Raw genomic sequence first — 7,237 nt, 5'->3', positions numbered from 1 at the left:
ACAATTGAATGTAGGGTTGATTCTTCAGTTCCTTACGACCTAGCAGCACTTCCAATCGTTTCTCAGCCTCCTAGGGTTTCTCTCCATGCTCTGATATCGATCTAAAAGTCCCTTTATATAGATTTTCACAAAACAGAGGCTACTCGGCGAGTCTGTCACTTAAAACCCGTGTACGGCAAGTCAGCACGTCCAGAATCGCGAAAGTTCGATACAACTCGCCGAGTAATCTACCCTACTCGCCGAGTACGTTTCGAATCAACATTTTCTCAAAACACGAAAGTCGTCTGAAATTGTGTCTACTTTTTATAACATTTTGAATCTCGTCAATCGGATTTACGGTTCATGAGATATGGCCAAAACACTGACGATGGGTCAAGCTGTCCAGCAACATCCTTCTTTCTTCAAAATCCAAGATCCAAGCTTCCAATTGCTAGTTCCGCTTCCCTTTCCATCCAAGCATGCCATTGTTGCTGAAAAATGAAATTATAAACTAATTAAGCACCTTTTGTTCATTAAATGAGATAAAATCAACATAAAGTATTAAGATAATGCATGAAGTTTATAACTAAATATGCCCATATCAAGGTACCATCTTGGGACTTTTCCTTCTTGTGGCCCTTTAAGGGAGCCTTCCTCTTCTTACCCTTCCCTTGCCCTATTGCCAAGACAAGGGTAATAGTGGGAGTAGGAGTCGGTGCAATTGAGATTGCTCTCAACAATCCTTAACAAGCCTTGAAGCTTGCTCAAGGTGACCTCTTCCTTATTCATGTGGTAGGTTATGCAGAACTGGTTGTAGCAAGGAGGAAAGGAATGAAGGATAATGTCGATTTCCAGATCTTCATCGAAGTTAGCATTTAACTTCAGCAGACGATCAACTATCACTGCGTCTTTTGCAGATGAGCAGTACGTGACTCTCCATTACCCATTTTGTGAGTGATCATCGAAGTGATGATCTTGTACCTTTCTTGCCTTGCACTTTGGTGGTACCGGTCCAACAAGTCTTGATGGATTTCATAGGGATACATGTCCTCATAGGACTTTTTGAATTTAGCAGTCATAGTCGCTAGCATGATGCAATGGACTTTCGTGGCATCACGCTCGTGGGCCTCAAAGGCAACAATCTCATCGGGAGAGGCCGTGTTGATGTTGATTTCCTTCAGCTTCTCATCAAGGACATACTTTTTGTCCTCATAGAGATAGACCATTCGGATGTTACGGATCCAATCATTGAAATTGGACCCATCAAATATCATTCTCCCATACAAATTCATGAGTGAGAATGAGCCGGAGGAGTTTGAGCCGGAAGTATTGTTGTTGATGTTCGACATCTGAAATAAAAAAGGACAAAGTTTGATTAGAAATGAATCCCCAGTTAAACACCCAAATGAGAAATTAGGGCTAGGATCCAACAACATTATTTACAAATTAGAAGAGGGATGCCATAATCTAACATGCAAATAATTTGAAGGTAAGTGAATGATGATTCACTAATTCTCCACCATGAAAAACGAAAAAGAAATTAAGTTTTAAATGTATTGAAAACTCCTAGATCTTTTGAGATTCATTGAATTTTTCAATGACATGTTTAAATCTCGATATGCCCCTCTTGTTTGTTACTGGGATACTGAGGATCACAAAGCGGGTGTGAATAACCATGCAAATGTACATGGTGCCCTCATTGTTACAGTTACCTATTCGATGTGCCAGTTAGCCACACACACTCCATCGAACTATGACAAACGATGAGTCACCCTTTACCACCTTTTCTTAGAACCCAATTAGTGTGTCGGTTAACCACACACGCTCCACTAACGTCTTTGCAAGGGTATAAAGTGTAATTTCATGGAACTGCATCAATTTCACTTTTTCCTAAAGTAAGTAAGATTGGGAATGTAAAAAACATTTAGTTACTTTTATGAATTCATTATACTTTTAATAAGGAAAGGGTTGTCCTATCCTACCCATTCGGCTAACGACCCTTCACCAATCAAGGAAGCGGTGGGTGAGAGTGGACACCCATTAAACGGCAATTTTAAAGGTCATAACCTTATACCCCCTTATAGATCAGCTTCGTGAATGAGGCCTACTAACGGTAAAACTAGTGTTTTAATTTATATATATATATATATATATATATATATATATATATATGTGTGTGTGTGTGTGTGTGTGTGTATATATATATATATATATATATATATATATATATATATATATATAGGGTGAATTTTAAACTTATAAAATTTTAGGGTTTGAAATTTAAATAATTCAAATTAAACTTTTAAGAAAAATTTAAATTTCAAAACTTGAGGGCAAGTTTTAAACTTTTCAATACATAAATGATCAAATAGCAAATAATTATAAATTAAACAATTAATTTAATGATTATCTAGATTTGACGTAATCAATTTTATTTACAAGATAATTCAACAATTAATTCAAATAATTAAATAATTATCATATAAGGAATTTATTATTCAAATAAATGGTAATTATCTTTTGTTTTGGAAAGGATAAACATATAACAGTGATAAAATTCGAATTTTATAAGTCAAAAACGATTTTAGCAATTATCCTGAAGAAAAACAGCAAGAAATCCCGAAAATCACTTTGCCAGATGCTCCGACTCGCCGAGTCCATTTATGGACTCGTCGAGTTCATCCTACTCGTCGAGTCCATAATGGTACTCACTCAGTATGCCAAGCAGATGACCCAAAACTTGATTTTTTCAAGCAAGAACAAAACATATAACATCAAATACAATAGAATCCAATCAAGTCTCTGATACCACTAATGGGTTTTACATAAAATAACATCCTATGTACTCATGCAAACCCTAATGCTTAGATCTAGGCTTCTCTATTGTACATGATATTCATCCAAGACATGCAAACCTAAGATCTAGTGTATACAATCGAAAACTAACACAAGAAATCAGATCTAGATTACCTCTTGTTGAAAGCTTGAATCTTCTTGTTCTTGGAGATTATAGTCACAAATGTCACTCCTCTAATGGCTTACAAACACCACAAGCAAGAGGATGATCTTGGAAAGAGGTTGGAGGCTATGAAAATCGGCTCTTTCACTCTTGGAAGAAGGGGTAGCTGAATTCTGAAGCCTAAGGGGTCAATTTATAATTGTGATGCTAGGGTTTCAGTCAAAACCCTAATCAGATAGCTTAGGCCTTAAGCAGTCAAAAGAACTTTCCAGAAGAAGGCCTTGGACGAAATTTAGATGGGTTCCCACCCTCAATTTCGTCCACCCCTTAGTGATGAAGGATTCTCAGCCCAAGCCAACTATCATATAATTGACAATTCCAGTCCCTTTTATTCAATTAATCTCTTTTAGCCACATAATTAATTCTTAATTAATTTTTGTCTAATATTAATTAAACTATATGATTTCTCCTTTAATATATTACTCATATAACATATTAATGAATCATAATAACCTCTTTATTCATAAATCATCCTATCATGTTGCTTTGGTGAAGGCAACCCAAAAGGACCATGCACAACCGGGTCAAGTAATTACCAAGTATAATTACGGGCTTAGACACTAATCCAACATCATTGCCCTAGAAGCATGATGTTGTATGTGGAAAATATCTCTAAGTTTCTCATAAGCAAGACCATCTGCTAAGAACAGTGATTCATCCCCTCACACTGATTGTCTAGCATTGTCTAAACTTTTTAAGTGAGATTGGCTAGTATAAATAAAAAAATTGATAAAGAAGATGGGTTGTTCATTTTCCATTCAATTATATCTTACCCGAACCTATATCTTAAAGCATGTTTTCCGTATGCATCAAGTCTCATGTTCTGCTGAAACATTGAGAAAAACCCAATGGATTACCTTGATTGCATAATCATCAACGTAAGAGATACTTGTCAGGTCCTTAAATGACAAACGGTTGTTAATGTCCCTGACCTCCTAGTTTGAGGTATGTCATGGTAACTTTATAAATTAATGATGAATCTTTGATTCTAGATTGCAACTTACTCCATGATACGGAAGTTTAAACTACTGCTTGTTGATGAATTAACATCGTTTATGAGTCACGCTAATTCCACCTCAGTGTAACTGAAACAATTGATTATTGCCATGATATTCTTCTTTAGAATTTTATGATTCAGTGTATGATACCAGATGCTGATGATAATTTGAAAAATCCTTACCGATGTGTACATTTCATTCTAGAATGTATTCCACGCAACAATCCAGTATTCCCTTTTTTCTTCTAATAAAAGTGATTAATGATTCACCGTATGGAACCATACACTGATGAGATCTTGCAATACTATGTTTATGAATGATTGTCTAAACCCACACTATCAGGAGACATCACAAACTTACTAGATGACCTTCTCAAGTTACTTGCTGATCGCCTACGCAGATGTTCATTGCTATTGATGATATGTCTCATTGATGTATCTTCCTTGTCACAATGGTAACTTTTTGGATATCTTCTAAAATATTCTTCATCGTCTTGGGATACTAGATCTCTATGGTGTATATATCGTCACTCATGATTACGTAAAAAGGAAGAAACTTTTTTGGGTATAAATTGCGGATTCTTCATCCTATGTAACCTTTACAAGCAATTACAGAAGTCAAGCTCTCTCTCAAAAAGACCCCAAATCGTTATCTCCCTCAAAAATTTCACCATCTCAAATCACTTGTACAAGTTTTTACCCATCACTAGTGTTATCAAAGGTCCTCATACTCGTAACTCTACCATCATCATTCAATCCACCAATGTGGTATTCTCGGATGAAATTCCTAAGTTGTTTGCAAGCTCAGGAAGCGAAGACTTTGTGGACTATGTCAAGAGACGTCGTCTTCGATACGTATTTTGTGATTTTCCTGATCCGTTCTACCCTAAATAAGTATGTGAATTCTATTATACATCCTTTATTCATACAGTTGCTCAAACAATCACTAGAACAACTGGAGATGGTCAATATAGGGTTATCATTGATGTAGAACCCTTTCGAACTACTCTTCATCTTCCTTGATTTAAAAACTACTTTGAAACTCCCTCCAAATAAAGTTGCAAGTCTGTTTGTGAAAAATTAGGGTACAATTTCAAACTTGTGGGCCACACTCGTGATCCATAAAAGAACACTATTCGTGAATGTTTTAATGTAGGGTGGAAGTGTTTAACAGGTGTGATTGGAAAATGTCTTGGTCACAAGGCTAGATGTTTAGATCTGTTGAATCTTTTTGAGCAAAGAATTTTATATTTTGTTGTTTACAACTAGAAGTTAAACTTTTCCCAACTTTTTTTTGATCAAATGGTCGACTACATTACTTGGAACAAGAAGCCATTGAATATTCCTTATTCGTTGCCTTCATCTGATCTTGTCTTTGAAAGAAGACTATGTTGAAATTCATGGAATTAGTTTTCCAATTCTTTCCTTTTCCTCAATAATTATCAATGTTGCTCCATCTCTAATTGATTTTCCTATTGCTGCAAGGATTCAAATGTGGATTCAAAAACCCTATATGTTTGAATCCTCTGAATTTGAAGAGGATAATGATATTGATGATGATGGTAATGAAGAAGATGATGATAATGATCATTGTAGTAATAAAGAAGGTAATGATGAGGAAGAAGACACTGTAAAGATGAATAAGAATTAGCAACTGGCATGGAAGAAGGGTTTACAATTCTAAGGATGAATAAGCACATACATTTTTCAACTACTTCTTCATCCTCTTCTTTTGATAACGATGCTGCACAATATGCATCAACCCCTCCTATTGGAGATACTACTGAGGTAATGATCCCAGATGAACCTTCTCCTTCTCATCAAGCTGATACTACTCCTTAAGTTGATATTATTCCCCCCCCCCCCACACACACACCAACACCCATTAATATTGTTGTGCTTCATTAGGGTGATCAGGAAGCATCCAACTCCAACTTTTAAAATGTTGTGCTTTCTCAACTCTCTCTGATTGTGTAGATTACTCAATCAGTGGATAGAAGGTTACCAAAAGTTGAAAGGGATGTGACCACAATGAAACGAAACATGGCTTAAGGTGATAGTGATGATATGGTTATTGATGAAACCCTACCAAGCTCTTCAGGCGATCAACTTTCACTACGTCCACCTCCATCAATGAATCTTTGTCAACGACCTACTCCATTATCTTTTTACCCTTTGAGGACTCCTCCTCCTCGTTCTTCACCTCCAAAGTCTTCTCCCTAATCTGATACTACCAAAAAGAGGAGATTAATCAAGATTGTCCTCAGCCAATACAAATGCAAGTGTTGATTGGATCTCAGCCTGAGATGACTGGAAGTTTTGAAACTGAATCTAATCCTCAAAAGAAAATTGTTAAAACTGATATTCCTACAACTAATCAGCACATTCCAGACATTGATGACCAATCATAAACTGATGACTATGGAGTGTTTCTTGAACTTCGTTTCACGCAACAAGCTGTTTCTCCTTTTGTTTCCTTAAATACTGTCTATCCTGGTTGTTTTTAGGGGGAGATTTCTCAAGAGGTTCGCTAAGGAACTGATAGTGATATTAACTCTGAAAATGATCAGCTCAATCCTCGAAAGAGGAAGGCTTCCTTCTCAGGGGAAGGGGAGCTTATGATGCTGAAGCTGGAAACTCTTCTGCTACTGTTGGGATCCTTCAGCATCTCCTCCTAAGTAGAAAAGTAAAATCATCTTCGATCTACATGAATTGGCAAAAACATGGAGTTGATCCATCGAGGAAGTTAGAAAATAATTGTAGAATAGAATGTTTGAGTTAATCAAAAGAAATAAGAAAGAAAAGCAGAACGTTTGTCTACCAAACTTGCTCAATATATTGCCTATGCTGATGAGAACGCAAATATTCAAGGTGTTAATAATCACATCAATAAACTCTTCAATAATAATGTAAAGAAACAACACATTGTTTCAGACCTCAATGACCGGATTGATTGGAAGACGTTTGGAGATGTTCTTACTTGCACGATAAAGCCTGATCCTATCATCAAAGTGAAATGCACCAAACTGAGGAATGAGTCACTAAAACTTCACTTGATTAGAAAGAAAATAGAACATAAATATAGTAAATTTGTTTATGGTCATGAGCTAATTCAAATTTGCCTACAATTAGTGGATAAAATTCAAGGAATTATCGAAAAACACAAGGGTGATTTCAATGCACGAATGTCCTTCCTTCTGCTACCACTGAATATATTTGTTTCGTCTTTGCTTAGATGGACT

Source organism: Lactuca saligna, chromosome 3 (genome assembly GCF_052625555.1).
Source record: "Lactuca saligna cultivar CGN05327 chromosome 3, ASM5262555v1, whole genome shotgun sequence".
Taxonomy (NCBI): Eukaryota; Viridiplantae; Streptophyta; class Magnoliopsida; order Asterales; family Asteraceae; genus Lactuca; species Lactuca saligna.
This window is presented reverse-complemented; position numbering follows the sequence as displayed.